Below are 23,167 nucleotides of genomic sequence, written 5' to 3' on the forward strand. Positions count from 1 at the left end.
CATGTCATATATTCTTGTTCGTCCAACTTCTAAATGCCTTGGCGCTGAACAACCGGATTCAATTCCACACATGTGCGAAGCCCATTTCTGGTGTCCCTTGCTGTGATACTGCTGGAATATTGCTAAGAGTGGCATAAAACCAAACTCACTCACTCCAAATGCCTTTCGAGAACGTCAGGTCAAAGTAGGTAACCTTACCTTGGTGTGAGTTAGCTTGACAGTGGTGCTAGATGAGATGACAAGTTGTCAATCAAGATGGCCATTGCTGTCAGTCACTCTTGTTTCACCTAGGTCATGCTGGGGCTGAAACAAAAACATGGTGTCATTGTCATTGTTAAGGTGTCAGTGATTGATGTTACTCATGTACATTGATGTAATGCCCCCAAAGGTAGTGTTGTTTCCATGGTTACACATAAGGTCACAAAAAGAGGCATTTTGCTGATCACTGCAAAACCATAAAACTGGTTTTAAGCACTGAAATGAGTTGAGTTGAATTTTACACCGCACTCAGCAATATTCCAGCTATATGACGGAGGTCTGTAAATAATCGAGTCTAGGCCAGACAGCCCAGTGATCAACAGCATGAGCATTGATCTGCACAATTGGGAACCGATGACATGTGTCAACTAAGTCAGCGAGCCTGACCACCCGATCCCGTTAGTGGCCTCTTACGACAAGCATGGGTTACTGAAGATCAATATTCTAACCCGGACCTTCACAGGTTTCAAGCATTGAAATTTACTAATTGTATTTGTATGTTAAATTCAGTTCCGATTCTAAATGTTTGTTGATGTGACTATTCCAAAGTCTTCTTTTTGTGAACTGTCCTGATGTTGGACACCTGATACACAGATAATATTGCTATATATATTGGTACTGATAATTATAGTACTGATTGTTCATTCACCATGATCACAGTTTATGCTGAATGCCTAATACTCAAGGCAACTTGTTTTATAAAAAACTTAACCTTTTTTCAATCTTCTTCAAGTTTGTCTAAACAGACATCATTTGTTCACAAGTAATGACAAACAAATGTTTTATGTGCCCTAACATATACTATTCACACTTTGCTAAGGATCAAATCATGGATTCAAAAGAAAACTATGATGTGGGGTCAAATTTGGTTTAAATATCTAAGCCTGTTGTAAGCACGGAGGATCCTATGTCATTTCATCTTGTGGATCCCATACCTGCTATTGACAGGCTTTGTGTACTAAATGGTTGATTGTCAATGACTTGTTCTATGATTTGCAAAATGGTTGATTGGTGCCATGAAAACCATTTTTATGGTTACTCATGTATCAAGTGCATTGGTTAGAATAAACATGATAAAGTGGCTGTTTGCCTAAAGAGGGATTATCATGATTCATATCATTATTTATCCAGTTTTAAATGGATACAATATCATAATATAAATCTATGTTAAAGTAAAGTTGTGAATTTTGTGATCCTTAGCAAAGTGTGAGTAGGATATATATCTTAACTGATATAGGTCACTGTATGTACTCTCACATGTCCAAATTGATACAGGTCACTGTGTATGACTTTACTGATACCTTTCTCACTCTCAGCATGGCCTGTTATCAGGGCCCCGTTCCTCAAAGAGATCATAGCGCTACGTCAGTCGTAACTCCCATACTTTAACATAGACTTACAACTGTCGTAGCGCTATGATCGCTTTGAGGAACAGGTCACCCAGGACATAAAACATGCAAAATGTCTTTATCATCTCATTCTAATCCTGAAGAAGTAAACTGTCATAACTACGAAGAAAGTTATGGTTGCCACTCACTTATTACTGAGACTTCCAACACAAATCACAGGTGGATGAGTGAGCAAAAACAAGGAATGTGAGACTAATTCATAACTTTACACATTTCAATGCCAACGGACAATAATACATTCAAAAAGGTGACAGTCCAAAGTCAAATCACTCACCTTTACCAATATTCCAAACATATGTACAATAACCAATATTATTAGCAATCAGTAACACTTAGTTCTCGTTAGTTCTCATTCCAATACATGGCTTCCTTCAAGTTGGTTCTGAGCTGAGCCAAACAATGAAGAACAGAGGCTGGAGAGACAGTTGTACAGGACTGATGGACACTGGGGGCTGTTGCGTATCTACATGCAATGCACTCAGTAACAGCAGGAATACTAGATTGCAGAGATGGAGAAACCATTACGTTGAGGAGATATTTTAAGAAAGTATTTGGTGTACAGACGTACCAGACGTGATAGAGATTGACGATGGTGTAATGGAGGTAGATATCTAATGTTGAACACCATAAGCTATTCCACGTCGGTAAACTCAGCTTTCGAAGCAATTAGCGGGCGTTAGTAACATGGTTAATCTTAGTGTGATGGTTTGTCAGAATAGCTGTGATGTCTTTGATCTATCGCCATCACATACTCATCATAATAATCATCATTATGATGATAATTGTAGTGGCAATAAATAGCAAGCACCACCACCACCACAATCATCATCATCACTATCATCTTCCTTTCTCATTATAATCATTATCACAATTATCATCAGCATAATCATCACAATCATCATCATTTATCATTATAATCATCACAACCATCATCATCATCACCACCATCATCATTTATCAGTATGAGCTAGTACCACAGCCACTATCATCATCAGAACCATCATCACCCTCCCAGCTACTACCAACATCACCTCCTTCACACTACTGTCACCCTCCAATCACCACTTCATCAACTGTGTAACCACCATCTACACCATCATCACCCTCCCATCACCAGCTACTACCAACATCACCTCCTTCACACTACTGTCACCCTCCAATCACCACGTCATCAACTGTGTAACCACCATCTACACCATCATCACCCTCCCATCACCAGCTACTACCAACATCACCTCCTTCACACTACTGTCACCCTCCAATCACCTAGTCATCAACTGTGTAACCACCATCTACACCATCATCATCACCCTCCCATCACCAGCTACTACCAACATCACCTCCTTCACACTACTGTCACCCTCCAATCACCACGTCATCAACTGTGTAACCACCATCTACACCATCATCATCACCCTCCCATCACCAGCTACTACCAACATCACCTCCTTCACACTACTGTCACCCTCCAATCACCACGTCATCAACTGTGTAACCACCATCTACACCATCATCACCCTCCCATCACCAGCTACTACCAACATCACCTCCTTCACACTACTGTCACCCTCCAATCACCACGTCATCAACTGTGTAACCACCATCTACACCATCATCACCCTCCCATCACCAGCTACTACCAACATCACCTCCTTCACACTACTGTCACCCTCCAATCACCACGTCATCAACTGTGTAACCACCATCTACACCATCATCATCCCTCCCATCACCAGCTACTACCAACATCACCTCCTTCACACTACTGTCACCTCCAATCACCACGTCATCAACTGTGTAACCACCATCTACACCATCATCACCCTCCCATCACCAGCTACTACCAACATCACCTCCTTCACACTACTGTCACCCTCCAATCACCACTTCATCAACTGTGTAACCACCATCTACACCATCATCACCCTCCCATCACCAGCTACTACCAACATCACCTCCTTCACACTACTGTCACCCTCCAATCACCACTTCATCAACTGTGTAACCACCATCTACACCATCATCACCCTCCCATCACCACCTACTACCAACATCACCTCCTTCACACTACTGTCACCCTCCAATCACCACGTCATCAACTGTGTAACCACCATCTACACCATCATCACCCTCCCATCACCAGCTACTACCAACATCACCTCCTTCACACTACTGTCACCCTCCAATCACCACTTCATCAACTGTGTAACCACCATCTACACCATCATCACCCTCCCATCACCAGCTACTACCAACATCACCTCCTTCACACTACTGTCACCCTCCAATCACCACTTCATCAACTGTGTAACCACCATCTACACCATCATCATCACCCTCCCATCACCAGCTACTACCAACATCACCTCCTTCACACTACTGTCACCCTCCAATCACCACTTCATCAACTGTGTAACCACCATCTACACCATCATCATCACCCTCCCATCACCACCTACTACCAACATCACCTCCTTCACACTACTGTCACCCTCCAATCACCACTTCATCAACTGTGTAACCACCATCTACACCATCATCATCACCCTCCCATCACCACCTACTACCAACATCACCTCCTTCACACTACTGTCACCCTCCAATCACCACGTCATCAACTGTGTAACCACCATCTACACCATCATCACCCTCCCATCACCAGCTACTACCAACATCACCTCCTTCACACTACTGTCACCCTCCAATCACCACTTCATCAACTGTGTAACCACCATCTACACCATCATCACCCTACCATCACCACCTACTACCAACATCACCTCCCTTCACACACTGTCACCCTCCAATCACCACTTCATCAACTGTGTAACCACCATCTACACCATCATCACTCCTACCATTACCAGCTACTACCAACATCACCTCCTTCACACTACTGTCACCCTCCAATCACCACTTCATCAACTGTGTAACCACCATCTACACCATCATCACCCTACCATCACCAGCTACTACCAACATCACCTCCTTTCACACTACTGTCACCCTCCAATCACCACGCCATCAACTGTGTAACCACCATCTACACCATCATCACCTCCCATCACCAGCTACTACCAACATCACCTCCTTCACACTACTGTCACCCTCCAATCACCACTTCATCAACTGTGTAACCACCATCTACACCATCATCATCCCCCTCCCATCACCAGGTACTACCAACATCACCTCCTTCACACTACTGTCACCCTCCAATCACCACTTCATCAACTGTGTAACCACCATCTACACCATCATCACCCTCCCATCACCAGCTACTACCAACATCACCTCCTTCACACTACTGTAGTGTCACCCTCCAATCACCACGTCATCAACTGTGTAACCACCATCTACACCATCATCACCCTCCCATCACCAGCTACTACCAACATCACCTCCTTCACACTACTGTCACCCTCCAATCACCACTTCATCAACTGTGTAACCACCATCTACACATCATCATCACCCTACCATCACCAGCTACTACCAACATCACCTCCTTCACACTACTGTCACCCTCCAATCACCACTTCATCAACTGTGTAACCACCATCTACACCATCATCACCCTACCATCACCAGCTACTACCAACATCACCTCCTTCACACTACTGTCACCCTCCAATCACCACTTCATCAACTGTGTAACCACCATCTACACCATCATCACCCTCCCATCACCAGCTACTACCAACATCACCTCCTTCACACTACTGTCACCCTCCAATCACCACGTCATCAACTGTGTAACCACCATCTACACCATCATCATCCCTCCCATCACCAGCTACTACCAACATCACCTCCTTCACACTACTGTCACCCTCCAATCACCACGCCATCAACTGTGTAACCACCATCTACACCATCATCATCACCCTACCATCACCAGCTACTACCAACATCACCTCCTTCACACTACTGTCACCTCCAATCACCACTTCATCAACTGTGTAACCACCATCTACACCATCATCATCACCCTCCCATCACCACCTACTACCAACATCACCTCCTTCACACTACTGTCACCCTCCAATCACCACTTCCATCAACTGTGTAACCACCATCTACACCATCATCACCCTACCATCACCAGCTACTACCAACATCACCTCCTTCACACTACTGTCACCCTCCAATCACCACTTCATCAACTGTGTAACCACCATCTACACCATCATCACCCTACCATCACCAGCTACTACCAACATCACCTCCTTCACACACACTGTCACCTCTCCAATCACCACTTCATCAACTGTGTAACCACCATCTACACCATCATCACCCTACCATCACCAGCTACTACCAACATCACCTCCTTCACACTACTGTCACCTCCAATCACCACGCCATCAACTGTGTAACCACCATCTACACCCATCATCACCCTCCCATCACCAGCTACTACCAACATCACCTCCTTCACACTACTGTCACCCTCCAATCACCACTTCATCAACTGTGTAACCACCATCTACACCATCATCATCACCCTCCCATCACCAGCTACTACCAACATCACCTCCTTCACACTACTGTCACCCTCCAATCACCACGCCATCAACTGTGTAACCACCATCTACACCATCATCACCCTCCCATCACCAGCTACTACCAACATCACCTCCTTCACACACTACTGTCACCCTCCAATCACCACTTCATCAACTGTGTAACCACCATCTACACCATCATCATCACCCTCCCATCACCAGCTACTACCAACATCACCTCCTTCACACTACTGTCACCCTCCAATCACCACTTCATCAACTGTGTAACCACCATCTACACCATCATCATCACCCTACCATCACCAGCTACTACCAACATCACCTCCTTCACACTACTGTCACCCTCCAATCACCACTTCATCAACTGTGTAACCACCATCTACACCATCATCACCCTACCATCACCAGCTACTACCAACATCACCTCCTTCACACTACTGTCACCCTCCAATCACCACGTCATCAACTGTGTAACCACCATCTACACCATCATCACCCTCCCATCACAAACTCCACCATCAATATCATCACCCAACCATATGCATCATGCTAAATTCTACAATCACAAGTAATATAAACCTTTAAGGAACAAATCATGTTCACCAGTTACACTGCTGTCAGCATCAAAACCTAACAATATTCTTTTGATATAAATCCTTTATCTATGTCAGCGAAGCTACGAGACAACCATCTGTGGTTGACACACTTTGTCACTCAAGTGACACTGCATGTGACTTCCCTTTTTCACTTCACTTCACAAATGACACAAAAGGAAAACTCCAGAACATTGATCAACACGTTCAAAACATCAACCTTCACATACATTTATGTTGACACTGCAGTGATTTGCTTGTGGGAGTCTATTCATGAATACAGGCGTCTTTATAACTCAGTAATATTTATTCAGGATCCATTACTAGACTAACGCATAGTATCTGAATATACATTATTTTCATAAAAACATTAATATTTCTGTTTCATTTGAAAAGGAGACCCACTAAGATGATAGATTAAGAACCTGCAGAAAGCTAGAGTTGTTTTATTTATGACCTTCAGCAACGCAGAAAGGGCTGGGCGGGAGGAACTCACTGTGAGACAGACAAGGTCCATCAGTCCACTACCAGAGAGTCTGTTTCAGTGGTTATGTTATGATTCATACAGCAATTTGTATTCATCAAAGACAGCCAATTGCCTGTCCTTCCTTTATGTAATATTCCACAATGCAGGAAGGATTTTACTTGATGTTAAACAATGCATCGAACCCACATAAGTTCAGAATGGATGGAAACATGGAACATGTACATGCAGAGGCCCAGATAAGCTGCGTATCCGGGTAAAATATGCATAGAAACTTTCCAATTACGCATTGAAAAATAATTGTTGCGTACCAATTACACATTTAAACTGTTAGATATGCAATGAGTTTAAAACAAATGCGTATGGAATATACTTATAAAAATCGCTCGCGTAATGAAAAAGACATCGATTGCTATCAAGTTGTACTGTGAGTATAGGACAAGTGTTGTACTGTCAGTGTAGAATGAGTGATTTTTTATAAAATCATTTCCCTTATATTTAAGTTGGTTTTGATTAGGTATGACATAAGGCAGAACATACCTGCTTAGTAAACTTGCTCAATGACATAATACTTAGGTGAGTAAAGTGACTGAAATACGCACATATTTGAAAGCAGTGGGTAACGGAAAATGAAATACCCACTCAACATTCATAATACCCACTCCACAAAAATACAGAGGGTACAGTACCCACATGAGCTAAATCTTACCTGGAGCTCTGTACATGAATATTTGCTAACACCGATATTTTTTCTTTGTAATAGACAGTCATTATCGCATCAATGGTTGATTTTCTTCAAACATTGAAATCTGTTCCTATAACTCGCTTAAGGTAATTAAGAGTAATTGTGCAATATGACATCAGTAAATCACAAAATGTTTAAAAAATCAAGTGAAGGGTTTCACGTGTAACCAGCTTGGGACCCCATGTTCTTTGCTTGTGTGCCTTACATGTAACGGTACAACTACCCTTTGGTCCCCCATGCTTGTATATGCAGCAACTAACGGGATCGGGTGGTCAGACTCACTGACTTGGTTGATACATGTCATCATATCCCAATTGCATAGATTGATGCTCATGTTGTTGATCATTGGATTGTCTGATCAGGCTCGATTATTTACAGACCGCTGCCATATAGCTGGAATATTGCTGAGCCTGGTTAACAATCAACCACCAACCAATCAACCACCAACCAACCCCATTGATCCCCATGGGACTTGAAAGAACCTGAGATCCAGGTAAATCTAGTGTGCCTTGTGCTCGGCTTCATGTCCAGGTACATCGATTACACCTTTTGCAGGGCTTCACGTAATATACCTGCCTCAACACGACCAAGTTTAAAGTCTCACTGTGTGCTTTGAATATCGTGGGAAGACTTAGTTCTGGTGTGTGTGACACGCTGACAAGCAATGTCACCATGGTCACCGCTGCTGAAGGTTGCAAACCAGGATGTTGTGATGTATCCTGTAGCTACGATGGACGTGTCAGTTATGAAATAATCTCTAGCTATCTTACATCCTCAGTTATCCTGGGAATGTTATCATGATCATATCTCCATTCTTTTATGACCAATATTTTCATAATACACATTCAACAAAGTGGCCTTAGTTTGAATCCCCATAAGGGTACAATGTGTGAAGCCCATTTCTGGTGTCACCCACAGTGATATTACTGGAGTATTTCTACTAAAAGCAACGTAAAACCATAATCGCTCACTCACGAATTAAAACCAAAAGACTTATGCACAAACTTTTAGCAGGAAACTTAGCTGTTTTCCGGAGTAACAAGATGAAGATGAGGAAGTTGATGTTATCAGACATTTACAGTTGTATATGAGACATTCACTTGGAACGCAAGTACTGGCTACATCACGACTAGAACCTATAGAATAAATACTCAAGTGTGCAATGACTTTGCAAGTCTTGACTGCCTTTACCATTTGTTTACTGTGCTCCAGACATTAAAGATTGTTCTTAGGCTCCAGCTGGATTTGTTTTGCAGATAAGTATTTTGGGGGGATAATTTTTTTAAATAGGATAAATTTTGAAATTTCGCAGGCATTTCCAAGAAATCCCAGGAATTTTCTATAGAATTGTCCGCAGCCTGGGGATTCTCTACAGAATTGCCCGCTGCCTGAGGATTTTCTGACGAATAGGCTACTATTACTTAATATGATCGTAAAATATCACATTATTGAAAACATCCAATAATACTAGCTAGGCAGTTTTATCCACAAGGCTACGAAAAATCGCGGTGAAGAATGAGATGGTTTGTCAATATTTATAAACCATGTGTTCCTCACAAGACGGGTAGTGTGGGCAGCGCACGTGCAGGCCACGGGTAGCGCATGCAGAGCATGTTCATTGCGCTTGCAAGGCAAGGTGTCGGCTGCCAGTCGCATCCCAGTTGATTTCAACATTATATACCCAATATTTAAATTATGTCTAAAATATATCTTCGGTCGGTTCATCAGTTTGACTGACTCGGAGGTTTTGATCCTTCACATAACCACTTTTAGTAATTGTTCATTCTAGCAGAACTCAAAACGAAGCTAGGGTGTGAAAGCTGTGAATATATGAATAACATTAGGGTGTGTTGTAGGGCTGCGCATAACCTGTTTACTGGTATTTACCAGTTCAGACATGAAAACAATACGTATTGCTATACGCTGGTTGAAAAACGGTATTTTGACTTGCATTCGGAAAACTTCGTAACACTTGGAAATCTTCGGATATTTCCTTGTTTCATTTGTGCCAAATATTCTTCACATTTATATTTTATCATGATTAAAAGTTGTTATTAAAGCTTAATCAAGCATAGTGATTTTGTTGTGTTTTAGCTCTATAAGTAAACTCAAGCATTAACTCGCTTATAAGTAGTTTTTTGTTTAAAAATACTTCATGCAATATGCAATATATTGCAATACATATTGCAATACATGCTTTCGCATCGCAATATATTGCAATATGAAAATTCTGTGAAATACCCACCCCTATGGTGTGGTGTGTCTGTGCTTTTGTCAAGACTCAAAATGAAAGTTTTACAGCTGAGTGATTACCCTGAGACACCATGTTGAAGTTAAACTGGGACACCCTACTCAAGACACAGTACTGACTTGTAATACTCATATAATCAGGATAACCAGTCAGGGAAACAATAAGTATCATCTTTAATGTCTTTTAGTAGGAAGCAAGAGTGAGTAAGATTTTTAGCCGCTTTTAGCAATATTCCAGTGATATCGCTGCAGGGGATACCAGAAATGGGCTTCACACATTGTATCCATGTGGGGAATAGAACCTGGGTTTTCAGTGTGACAAGCTAACGCTTTAACCACTGGGCTAAACCCACAGCCCCTATGAAGCAAAGAGGGATTGAACAACTGACCCTCCCTATCTGAGCAGATCTTTTATTCACAACACCACAGAGACTGTGGATGATCGAGGATGACCAGTTTATGACTGGTAATATTTTCAAAAAAATAGGAAATGCCTCTGACCTGTTTTGTTTTTTCACCTTCAGAGTGGCGAGTTTTCTTTAGCTTATTTTCTTTGGTTGTCTCCTTGTGATTAGACAACATGTGTACTGTCAAGTAGATAAATGGTCATTTCGCAAGTTGTAAGACAAGACGACCTGCTAGACAACCTAGTGAGTGAGTGAGTGAGTGAGTGAGTGAGTGAGTGAGTGAGTGAGTGAGTGAGTGAGTGAGTGAGTGAGTGAGTGAGTGAGTGAGTGAGTGAGTGAGTGAGTGAGTGAGTGAGTGAGTGAGTGCGTGACCAGCAGTTTCACAACCTCATCTTGATGGTGAGGATTCAGTCCTATGTTGGTTTAATGGAATGAAGTCTACTGACATAGCAGCATAAGCGAATGAGTGAGTTTTAGTTTTACACCGCTTTTAGCAATATTCCAGTAAATTATCACAGCAGGGGACACCAGAAATGGGCTTCACCCATTACCCATGTTGGGAATTGAACCCAGGTCTTCAGCGTGACAAGCAAACACTTTAACCACTAAGCTACCCCACCATCCTGACATAGCAGTATAGGATTACACAGATTTTTTTCTTTTACAGATTAAGTCATCCTCTTGCTCATTTAATTCAGAAACTTCCTCATAAACACTGGAAATAAGGAAAACAAAAAACTTCCTCTAAAATGATCAGCTGTTAAGCTAAAACAAATTATTTCCCACAGCATTGTACTTTGAACACTCATGCTCTATTTTCTTTAAATGGCTGTGCAACATATATCTTTAATTCATGTGTTACAAGTGAAGCATTTGGATATTTTCCCTTGACATATGTGAACAGCTCAAACACAAAATACTAATGATTACTGTTTGACAAGTCTTGATTTAACGAGTGGGGGATTTGGCAGCTGTCAGTAAATAATGAAGCCTGGACCAGATAATCCAGTGATCAACACCATGAGCATCAATCTACACAATTGGGATACGATGACATGTGTCAACATGTCAGCAAGCCTGACCACCCAATCCTGTTTGTCTCCTCTGAAGACAAGCAAGAGTTACTGAAGGTCAATTCTAACAAGATCTTCACAGGTATGTCAGAAAATCAAAACCTAAAGTAAAAGGTTGGAAGTAAAAAGATAAAGAATTTACAAAGAACTAAATTTCCTGTGGAATAATAGTAATAGCATCAATGTGATGTTCACATGTATCACTGGTCAGTGATAGTCAGAAAAGACTGACATCAACAAGTAAAAGATCTGTTGATAAATCTGTTTCATGCCAAGTTAATTTGAAATTACTCAATACGTCTTGTGAAACAGGAATAGTTTTGTTTTTGCCTATTTCAATGACATCACACTCACAGCATGGTAGCCATTACATGATCATTTTTGACAAACAACCAGTGTGATATAGGTCACAGATGTTGCCGACTTTGCATCCTTGGCGGAAAACACAAGATAATGGGGCTGACAGACCAAGCATGATAATCAGGAATATTCCCGACACCTAAAAGGGACAATATTAACTCTGACCTCACCTTAACTGTAAAATATGTAAGCCTCCAAACATGAAGTGTAAAGTAATACTTCAACATAATGACTCAGTAGACCAGTGACCCATAAGATCACATTTCTCTTTTGACATACTCCACTCCCGTCAACACAAGAAACTTAGCTTGCTTAGTTTCCGTTTAGTCTATCCCACATTCCCTGAACCACATCACTTTTCAATCCTCCCAGCCCTAACTGTAATACAAAAGCCCTGAATCAGTGAATGAAGAAAGTCTAGTTTGTCCTAAGGATCTGAATCTCATCTCACTGGTCGGGACCATTTCAATGTAAATGGAGTTCTATGTTTCTATCATAACATGATATATACAGAGAATAAGCGTTGGTCCAAGTTTCGAGTGTACACATGCTACAGTGAAAGTGAGTGAGTGTGTTTGGTATTATACCGCTTTTAGCAATATTCCAGCCATATCACGACGGGGGTCACCACAAATGGGCTTCACACATTGTACCCATGTGATGTGGGCTACAGTGAACTAGTGAGTGAGTTTAGTTTTATGCCCCTTTTAGCAAATTATATTCCAGCAATATCAAAGGTCTTCGGCATGATGAACAAAGGCTTTAACCAGTAAGGGCTGCACAATATAACCGGTTTACCAGTATTTACCGGTTCAGACATGAAAACAATACATATTGCGATACACTGATCAAAAACAGGTATTTTGACTTTCATTCGAAAACTTTGTAACACATGGAAATCTTCGGATATTTCCTTGTTTCATTTGTGCCAAATATTATTCACATTTATATTTTATCATGATTGATAGTTGCTATTAAAGCTGAATCAAGCATTGTGATTTTGTTGTGTTTTTGCTCTATAAATCAAGCATTAACTCGATTATAAGTAGTTTTGGTTTAAAAATACTTCATGCAATATATTGCAATACATATCGCAATACATGCTTTCGCATCGCAATATATCGCAATATGAAAATTCTCTGCAATACCCACCCCTATTAACCAGTAGACTACTCCAAATAATGAAAAATCACATTACCACTTATCAGATCACGCTATTCGTGAACACTGTGATCATGCACATGCATAATTCCAGAACAAAACAAACTCATGTGGTCCTGCAGATATATCTTCCTTTTAACAGTATGTTTATGTTTATTACTTTTAAAATGTGATGTGTCCAATACTGGCTGTAATAACTTATCTGTGAAGGAAGAGTGAGTGAGTGAGTGAGCGAATATGGTTTGTTTTATGCCACTTTTAGCCCAGTACTATCACCGCAGAAATGGGCTTCACTCATTGTACCCATGTGGGGAACTGAACCCGGGTCTTCGACGTGAGGAGCCAACGCTTTAACCACTAGGCTACCCGACAGCTCCCTGGGAAGGAAGGAAATTGACAAAGGATGTGCTTAAATTCAATTTGTCTTCTGAAGCCTAGATGTTAAGTAACCAAAAATACATCAAACATAATACTTGTTTCTAGTTTCCTCCTTTTAAGCAAAAACAGAGGTTTTGTAATTAGTGTCAGTTTTTAATGTTAAACACACATGTGACCAGGTTACTATAACTGGTAGACTGGCTGGGTGGGTTTACACGATGTGAGAAATATGTTGGTCCACCAGGCTAGGGCTGGTATGAATCATGTCAACGAGGCCAAGTGATTATCAAACTGAGCTGCCTGGTCTCAATACCGGACACTGCTGGAAAATATTATTATTAATTTGCAATTGACATAATCAGGTCAGTGAGATCTCCAAAAACTAACATTTTTCTATAGGACCTGGATTCTTCTGTGATGGTCCTGTTGTCAACTGGGAAGAAATATATGTGTCCAAGCCTCAGTCGTTTTGAACTTGACTGACTGACCCTATATCTACTGCTATGACCGCCAGCTGACCCGAGCACAAGCTCTGTCAAATGGCCAACTCTCCTTAGCATGTGTTTAGGCCCTTATTTCTTGCTTTATAAACTAAAATAACAGATAATTCAGTTTGTGTTTTGTTCTTGTGGAAAGATCGAGACTTTATGGTTAAAAATGCATTATAAAATTTTATGTCATTTTTGTGAACATAATAAATTATGATAATAATAATAATAATAATAATAGTCCATTTATATTGCGCGTTTATCCATGCACATTGCATGCTCAAAGCGCTGACGTATTACCCCTGGTCAACGAGTACAGAACACTCCATGTGGAGAATACAACCGGTCGCCTGTCAGGCGATCAAGGTTCAAATTCAGACTACCATCGTATCATACCAGTTACCCAATTTTACTGCTGGGTGGACAGAGGCAATTTTGAACAAACTCACTTGCCTAAGGTGAGACCACATGCGTAACATGTGCTTCGTTGTGGGACAGGACTGAAGTCCTAGAAACTTTCAGGAGTCAAGCTGCCAAACACGGTCACCCATCCAAGGACTGTCCGCAACCAACGTTGCTTAACTTCAACTGATTGTGATCTGAGCTCTACGCACAGGACCACACGCCGCCACATGAGCATGATGGATGGGGTTCTTTTTCACTAGTTTTTACATGACAACAAAGTGCATACCTAAAGTTTCAACATAAATATGATGCACTGATTAGTGATTTATCTGGACCTGCTCATAGGTCAATATTTGGCCCAAGATTTGCAGAAACTGACAGTAGAGATTCCCAGTTTGCATAAAAACATTAAGAAAAAATTTACTTTTCAACAATACCCTGACATTTTCCTAATTTGCCTGCCAAGGTAACTTGTGGTGTCCGTATAAAAACTAACATTTTCTAAAATATCACACATAGCTTGATGCAGTGTCAGTGAAGTAATGCAGGTGCTAGTGGTGTTCTGATGATCGAATATAATCGAAAATCGATCGAAAGAAGGATTAAAAATGATTATCGATTGTAAAAAAACATATTTTCGATTAATTGGAATTTTGTTGTTTTAGTTTAACACACTTGAATGAAGTAAACTAGCAATTAAATTTGAGGAATATTCACAAACAAACATGCGCTCAACAGCGTAAAGCTATGCGCATTGTAAAATTTTAACTACTTTTATTGTTTAAATACAATTCCAGTGTCTTTCTTGCATGCATGCATTTCCTTGCATTACAGTATTAGTAATAAGAAACATTTATTAGAAAAAACCTGGTGAAAAACCCTTCAAATTGGTGATTTCATTAAAAATGTATATATTTCGATTATATCGATAATCGTTCACCACAATCCTCCGATAATCGATAGTGGATTTGGTTTCCGATTCCCAACACTAGCAGGTGCCTCATAATGCATGCTGTCATCCATGGGCCCCAACACCTGCGAGGGATGAATGTATTTGATATGTCTACATCGCAATCTTTTTCGTCTTTTTGTAAGTGGGACAATTGGGCTTGAAGGGGATACAAAGAGACTTTTCTTCACTCATGATTGTTTTTTCTTACGAGCAGATCCGTAAAATAATATGCACCTCATAGTCACCTGGCCAGGATTCTGAAGCTGGACACTCACTGACCCCTGTGTTATATATATCACATACAATCTGTCACAGTGTAAGAGTGACAATCATCTATATCTAGGGTAAATAATCTTGTCTAGTGATGTTTAATTGCAAAATTGACTTCTTCACTGACAAAGTTGTTTTCACTTTCAAGGACTTATGCATGTTTGTTCTTGCATTCATAACTATATAATTACAAAACCATATGGAATTCTATTACATATGGAATTCTATTCTATAATCTGTAAGCCATTTATGTTATCTGCAACTTAGGAAACTAGTCCATTACTGATCATGGGCCTTATGATATTTTATTTTGGGGAGTGGGAGTGGTGGGGTTGGGCTATTGAAATATATACTTAAAAGAATCGTTAAGCCTGCCAATCAAATGCTGTGATATCAATTGCAATGTACATGATGGTGTGAAGGTCAAAGCGACAGCAACAAGCTCGAAATCACCACAACCAATGACATCACAATAATCTGAAAAGCATTCTGATACAAATTTTCAGCAATATCTCCTATGGTGTACTGCTTGAACTAACTCAAGCAATATCTCCTGTGGGAGACAGTTTTCATGATAAACATGATCATGCAGGTCATAAACTGTGGAGCTGTTGTCAAATATATTCATTTGTATGCAAAGATCCAAGGGCAAAGCATCAAGAATAAAAACCCTGAACCAAACACAACTGACCCTAAGGATCAAGGATGCATGAGGGATCACTCAAGCAAAACTAAAGATACTGTTTCATATATATCTTTATTACCTACCAGGGTGAAATTATCAGGGTTCATATTTTTCATACGATGCCCTAGGGCAAAATATCACTTTGCCATGGTGACGTGACGTCGTGAACAATGCTGTGACGTCACGTTTCTTCTATGACGTTGCGTTCTACATGCGGCAATGGTGGATAGCAAGCCTATGTTTGAAAGTAGATTTGGATTTTTCACAATTTGACGACTTCGGTAATAAACAGAATATTATATTTGTGCCCATGTACTATGTTTACGACACTCGTGTCTAATATCGGTATATCCCTAGCTCTCGCTCGGGAAATACCAACATTTAGCCACTTGTGTCGTAAACATAGTATGACATGGGCACTCATATAATATCCTCTATATATGTGTTAATACTATTTATTGGGTGGCGAACCGATTCCTAATCGCACCTAAAATGCTTATGGCATTCAAGACCAGAGGAAAAAGTTCTAAGCATATGGGAAACATATTGAGCTATATACCACTCGTCACACAAAAAATTGTTCACAAGTATATGCATATTTTCATCATTTGTGAGAAGAAAGGACTTGATAATCGATACGACGTAACACAACAGTAATATCTGTTTATTGTTGTTGATTATGAGACTTGGGTTCAGGAATTGGCATTTCAAGAACATCATGAAGAAACTGTGAACAGACTCTTCTTCTCTTACCAAATAATGAGTTTGCAGTTTACGAAGGTCATAATTGTTGTCTGCAACATTAAATTTATATAAACTGATTAAACACGTCAACAGGTTATTATATTACAAACACAATGTTGTGAACTAACTTCGTTCATAAAACGTACCTTACATTATCTTGCTTGAGGAGGATCAGTCGCATGCGTCACCCTTCACACACGAATGGATGTGACATGATCCGATATGTAATATTACTTCCTTGTCTAATGTAAACTCGGATGAGCTCGCGAGTCAGATTTCAGCTCCAACCATTTTCAAATTTGTACAAATATCCTTGTGTTTTGTAAAGCATCAAATATATTTTCCTTTGCTACGTTTTCATTTACTATATGACCACATCCTGGTCTTGTCAAACCACATACACGCCTGGTTGAGGATGTGTTGACGTTCCTTTCTAAATTTTGCTTCGTCTGTCACGACAAAAATTATAAACATGGAGTTACCTCCCTTGTATGAACGATAACTCTTTCATTTCCGGGAAAATGGTGACTTCATATAGTTATAGTCTGTTTCGAATATGTCGCACCATCCTGTCACTTCAGAGATTTTCAAAGCAATTTATTTTACGGAAATTAGCATATGTAAAAAACACACGCAAGTACTACGAAAAAGGTGCCAGTCAAAACGTTTCAGTGCCAAAATGGACTTAGTGTGGTTCTAACGCCGCATTCGTCAAGTCAGTGAGTAAGTGTGTTTTTACGCCGCTTTTAATGCTTGTCGTAAGAGGCGACTAACGGGATCGGGTGGTCAGGCTCGCTGACTTGGTTGACACATGTTATCGTTTTCGAGTTGCGTAGATCGATGTTCATGCTGTTGATCACTGGATTGTCTGGTCCAGGCTTGATTATTCCTAGACCGCCGCCATATTGGTGGAATACTGCTGAATGCGGCGTAAACTAAAACTCACTCACTCCTGTCGAGTTCCAGGTCAAGTTTAAACTCTATGTTTTGTTTTCCGCTGACTCGCCGGAACTGCACCTTCTTATCTATCCAATCTTCTAACTGTACGCGCCTTCCCGATCTCTCCGCTCACAGGATAAGAACTTGCTTGTTGACCCAAATGTAAAGACAGTGCGGTATGAAAACAGTTCCTTTGCCCATCCAGGATCAATGGCCTGGAACAGCCTCCAGCAGAGCCTCAGAGACTGTTGTGACTTTTCAAACCTTTAGATCTAATCTAAAAACAGACATGTTCAAGATAGCATTTCAACTGTAGCTTTTTGCCTTAATGGCATTATATATTTTGCGCCTTGAGCAGGCCTAGGCATGGATATATGCGCGGTACAAATATGCTATTATTATTATTATTATTATTATAATACTACTGACAACATCTGAATTAATCAAACTTGATGCACATATTGATGTAAAATCCACGGAAATCACGACTGTGTTCTCGCTGAATACACCTGACTAATCTTTACTTAAAAGGTTGAAAATAATACTCTATGTTCTTACAGTCGGTTAATTTTTCAACATGGACATGACAGCTGTTGCCATATCATTTAGTCTGAATGCTATAAAATCCCGGTGGTTAGCATATATAGAGGATACTAAACGACCTCACGTGTAACACCAATTTTATTAAACGAGTTAATGATTTGGTATCAAACGAGCAAAAGCGAGTTTGATACTAAATCTTTCACGAGTTTAATAAAAATGGTATTTCACGGAAGCGAGTTTAGTATTCTATTTATTACTCTCCAAAATAAACTGATAGAAACTGCCTAGAGTGTGATGACTCACATATCAATTTTCGGCGAGTCAAGCAAGGTACAGAGGCATTAGCATTGTGACGTCATAACTGTAATCATTATGACGTCATAACTGTAATCATAATGACGTCATATGTCTAGCGGTATAACACTAGTGTAATATTGCCGTAAATATATTATACTGCAGTATCTTCCACGGGCGAGTAATAAATTTATCTATCTAATAACAGGTACACATTGCTTATATTCACCAGCTAAACCATAATTAGTTCATTCTGTACCCTCGAGTGTCAACTTCTTGTTAAGTGGAAAATCACGAGACAGGAAGGATAAGAAGTATCTTCTTACTCATCTCATTTGTCATTAAGCCGAGAAATGCGTTTCAACATTTTTTTAAAATTTGGTACAATGTACTGTACACATATAATGTGACATTAATATGCACCCACCTTTGCTTGCCATTACCCTGTGAGCGTGAGTGAGTGAGTGAGTGAGTACACTAGACGCCATTGGAAACGTTACCCTCCTACCTTTATGAATTACTGAAAAACTATCAAAGATATTTTAGAAGGTTTTAGTTTACAAGAAAGCTTAACAACACAGCTTTATGCAAATCACGAAAGAAATTCTCAAATGCATTCATATTTGGATGAAATGCATCTTTTTCAGAAGAGTTAAATTGTCCTATATTCGTCCATGCCGAAATAAACCAATAATAGTGATTTTGATGTCCAAAAGAAAGGTTGAAATAAAATTCTGCTTTGGGACAATGATAAACCATTTAAAGTCACCATTTTTCAACTATTAATACAAGAAACAACTGTTGTAGAGTGTGTAAAATTGTAAAATAATCATTCCTATGATTTCAGTCTTTTAAACATTTTATGCTGATTTGCATTAGTGAAAACAAGTTAAACGTGTCTTTCATATTGTGAACAAATGTTTAGGAGGAACATCTACAATTATCTTTGTTCACATTTTTGCTTGCAAAGTAACATTTTTCCATTTCCATTTTACACATAGCAATATCATTCGCCAAAACGCAGCAATATTCAGTATTTACATCCATTTCACATGCAGAATGATTCTATAGGGTATAATGAGAGCCTAGAAAACATGATATGATACACAAGTACGAGAAATATGCCACGATTAACAGCTGAAGGGAGAGAAAGAGCCATTGGGATGGTACAGGTGGGGTCGACATACAATGCTGTTGCCAACGCCCACGGATGCCACCTTATCACGGTTATAAGACTTCTTCAGGGCTTCAGGCAGACTGGGATCACCGTAGACTGAGGCCCGCAAGCTGACGTGTGGATTCGAACCCGAGATTCATTCTGGTTATTGAGCAGCGTTTGTGGTTTCTACATGGCAATATCAGTACCTGTTTAAACTAGGATTAACAACAGTAACGACAACCTACACCACCACCACCACATCCCTTCCTCTGTGCCTCACTCGGGGCAGTAGGGTAGCCTGATGGCCTAAGCGTTAGCCCGTAACGCCGAAGACCCGGGTTCGATTCCCCACATGGGTACAATGTGTGAACACCATTTCTGGTGTCCCCTGCTGAGATATTGCTGGAATATTGCTCAAAGCGGCGTAAAACCTCACTCACTCACTGAAACTATGGTAATGTTAAATACGTTTCCCGAAGAGGGGTAAAATATTCACCTTATTAATTATGCAAAGCGCCTTAAAATCAGTATAAATGACACGAGGACAGTATTCTTAAATGTTTCAGTGAGTGTGTTTGGGTGGATGAGTTTGTTTTAACGCATCTTGAACAATCTCCCAGTTATATGACAGCGTGTCTGTTTGAGGAGGGACGGAAGCCCGAAGTGATGCAGATCTCAAACGTTTAGAACGTTGGCTGTTGGTTGTTGTTTAAAGATCACATGCAACCAAACAACAAACATAATTAAAACACAATTATCACTTATTCATGACATATAATATACATGCTCATTATGCCAAAAACAAATAAACAAAATTATAAGCGTACAATCGCAAATCAAAAGTGCAATATTTTGTACTTGGGTTTACTACCCTCGAAACGAAGCACCCGAGATACCGAACCCAGTCAGAGCGGGTGGGTATGCACACAAGTGCAAGTGTAACGAAGTCTTTCATTGGCTGGTTCCTTGCCGATACACTCAGGGCTCTTTGTGTGTTTTGGCATCCCGGTTCAAGCCGCGCGAACCTATTTCACTGCGCATGCGCTATGTGCGCAGCGCAGCACAGCTGTTGAAACCACTTTTCACCCCAGCTGGGGTGAATTTAGTGAATCGTTTGAACTCCGATTTCGCGGGGTTTTTTTCATCGCGTTATTTTTCGACTTTATTTGTTACTGTAAGTCCATACCAAAAGGTATCAGAATCTGCAAACTCGTGTGTTACGTTGCATGCGACCTTTAACGTCTCACTCAGCAATATTCCAGCGATATCGCGGCTGTCTGTAAATGATCGAGTCTGGACCAGATAATCCAGTGATCAAAAACATAAGCATCGATCTACGCAATTGGGATACGATGACATGTGCCAACCAAACCACCCGATCCCGTTAGTTGATAGAGAAGTCTTTCGCATATCGTACCCTTAAGTTCGTTTGGAATGAAACCAGGACTTCGAACGAGACAAATGAACGCTTTGATTACTAGGCTACCCCATCGCCTCTGATCAATGGAAATCCTGAAGAGGACACATGGTGTATCAGTAACAGTTGAGACAACATGACCCAAACTGCAAGTGATACATTGAATATTATTTACAGTTTATAAAGGATCTTTAAAAATGAACAAATGGCCAAAAAATAAATTAAATAATTGAACTGACTGACTGTGTTTGGTTTTACGCCGCTTTTAACAATATTCCAACAACACCACGGCGGGGGACACCAGAAATGGGCTTCACACATTGTACCCATGTGGGGATTCGAACCCGGGTCTTCGGCGTGACGAGCCAACGCTTTAACCACAAGGCTACCCCACCAACACTAGGGTACCCCACCGCTCCTAAATGATTAAAACAAAATGTACAACCATCTTACACGTTCTCACACACGTACGTACAATGGAGTTGTCTTTAAACGCAGTGTGAAATAAAGACCGATCGAAGCCCATCTCAGATTACTTGATGTTATTTATCAGTTTCACTGGAGCACATAATTACTTTCTTGGACATGATGAGCGTCTGATATTATATTACTAACCTGATATCGATCTTCCTTTCAAAGCAACGAAGGGTCGATATTAGACCTGATTGAATTTCCTTGGAATTTAATGCAAGTGTGGTGGGCAACTGGCTTTCTTCTGAACAACTTTAAATTACTTTTACTAAATGAGGCACTTTTTGTTTATCCCTCCTTCCCATAGGCGAATCCAGAGGGGTACTAAAAGGTTTGTTAATTGACCATTGAAACTCGGGTGAAAATGAAGTGTGCGCCGCTCCTTTTCTCAATAGTGTGCACCCCTCCTTTCTCAAAAAGCTGTATCCGCCCCTGCTTCCCTGGTCGTTTCCTTTACAGATCGCCGACATATAGCTGCAATATTTTAAAGAGCGGTGTTGAAAAACAATCAAACAAAAACACAAACAAAATATATGTAAACAGTTTATTTAAACATTGTTGCAAGGTCAGCAAGTTTTCAAATATGCAACGAAGTTACAGCGTGCAATGATGATGAAATTCAATGTAATACACACCGGTAAGAGTTATGTCCCTTTATATGATAATCGCCTTGCTATCATTACCGCACTGCGTCGGGTTGACTTCGTTGCAACAATTCAGCTTGTGTAGTTAATAGATCTCCCCATGAGGATAGTCCGCTGATAAACAGGTACGTGTAGAATAACTTGTCATGCATAAAGATTTGTAAACGTTTATTCTTCGAGCGAGACTGTGTACAAAATTTAATCGAATTCTCACTTGTTTGCTTTTCTGCCTTTTCCAAGTGTGTGATAGCTCATACCATATAAGCGGCGAAACAGCTTTTATGAAAAGTGCATTTATTCAACAGATGTCTGACAATATGTTACATAAATTACTCTATGTAAATAATTTATATTTGGTAGTCATGTCATACGTAGTTATGATTTATTTACACTGTAACCGTATACAAATCGTCCACAGCGGATGTTTTGTTTGAAAATATTTAGCTTAAACATGGCCAGACTTCTAATGAATGTATGTTATAGATCACGATTTGCTTTGATAAGATACG

The 23,167-nt window shown here is 40.3% G+C and overlaps 2 protein-coding genes across 3 annotated transcripts in view; one reads left to right on the forward strand and one right to left on the reverse strand.

The window, feature by feature from the left end:
* LOC124271053 overlaps positions 1-17,650 on the reverse strand; it is a 49,776-nt gene extending 32,126 nt beyond the window's left edge. Inside the window, exons 1-2 of one of the 2 annotated variants that reach the window (XM_046706126.1) lie at positions 17,343-17,650; positions 199-303 (exon numbers count right to left, since the gene is read on the reverse strand). The gene's annotated coding sequence lies outside the window, so the exon portion shown is untranslated. Of the gene's footprint in view, positions 1-198; positions 304-17,337 lie in introns of both variants that reach the window. The other variant, XM_046706117.1, reaches the window with a different exon arrangement.
* Positions 17,651-22,673: 5,023 nt separating this feature from the next.
* The window catches only part of LOC124271064 (ornithine aminotransferase, mitochondrial-like), a 32,580-nt gene continuing 32,086 nt past the window's right edge, over positions 22,674-23,167 (forward strand). Inside the window, exon 1 of the mRNA XM_046706143.1 lies at positions 22,674-22,783. The gene's annotated coding sequence lies outside the window, so the exon portion shown is untranslated. The remainder of the gene's footprint in view (positions 22,784-23,167) is intronic.

Source organism: Haliotis rubra, unplaced genomic scaffold (assembly GCF_003918875.1).
Source record: "Haliotis rubra isolate DU_JTF1 unplaced genomic scaffold, ASM391887v1 Scf1022, whole genome shotgun sequence".
Lineage (NCBI taxonomy): Eukaryota > Metazoa > Mollusca > Gastropoda > Lepetellida > Haliotidae > Haliotis > Haliotis rubra.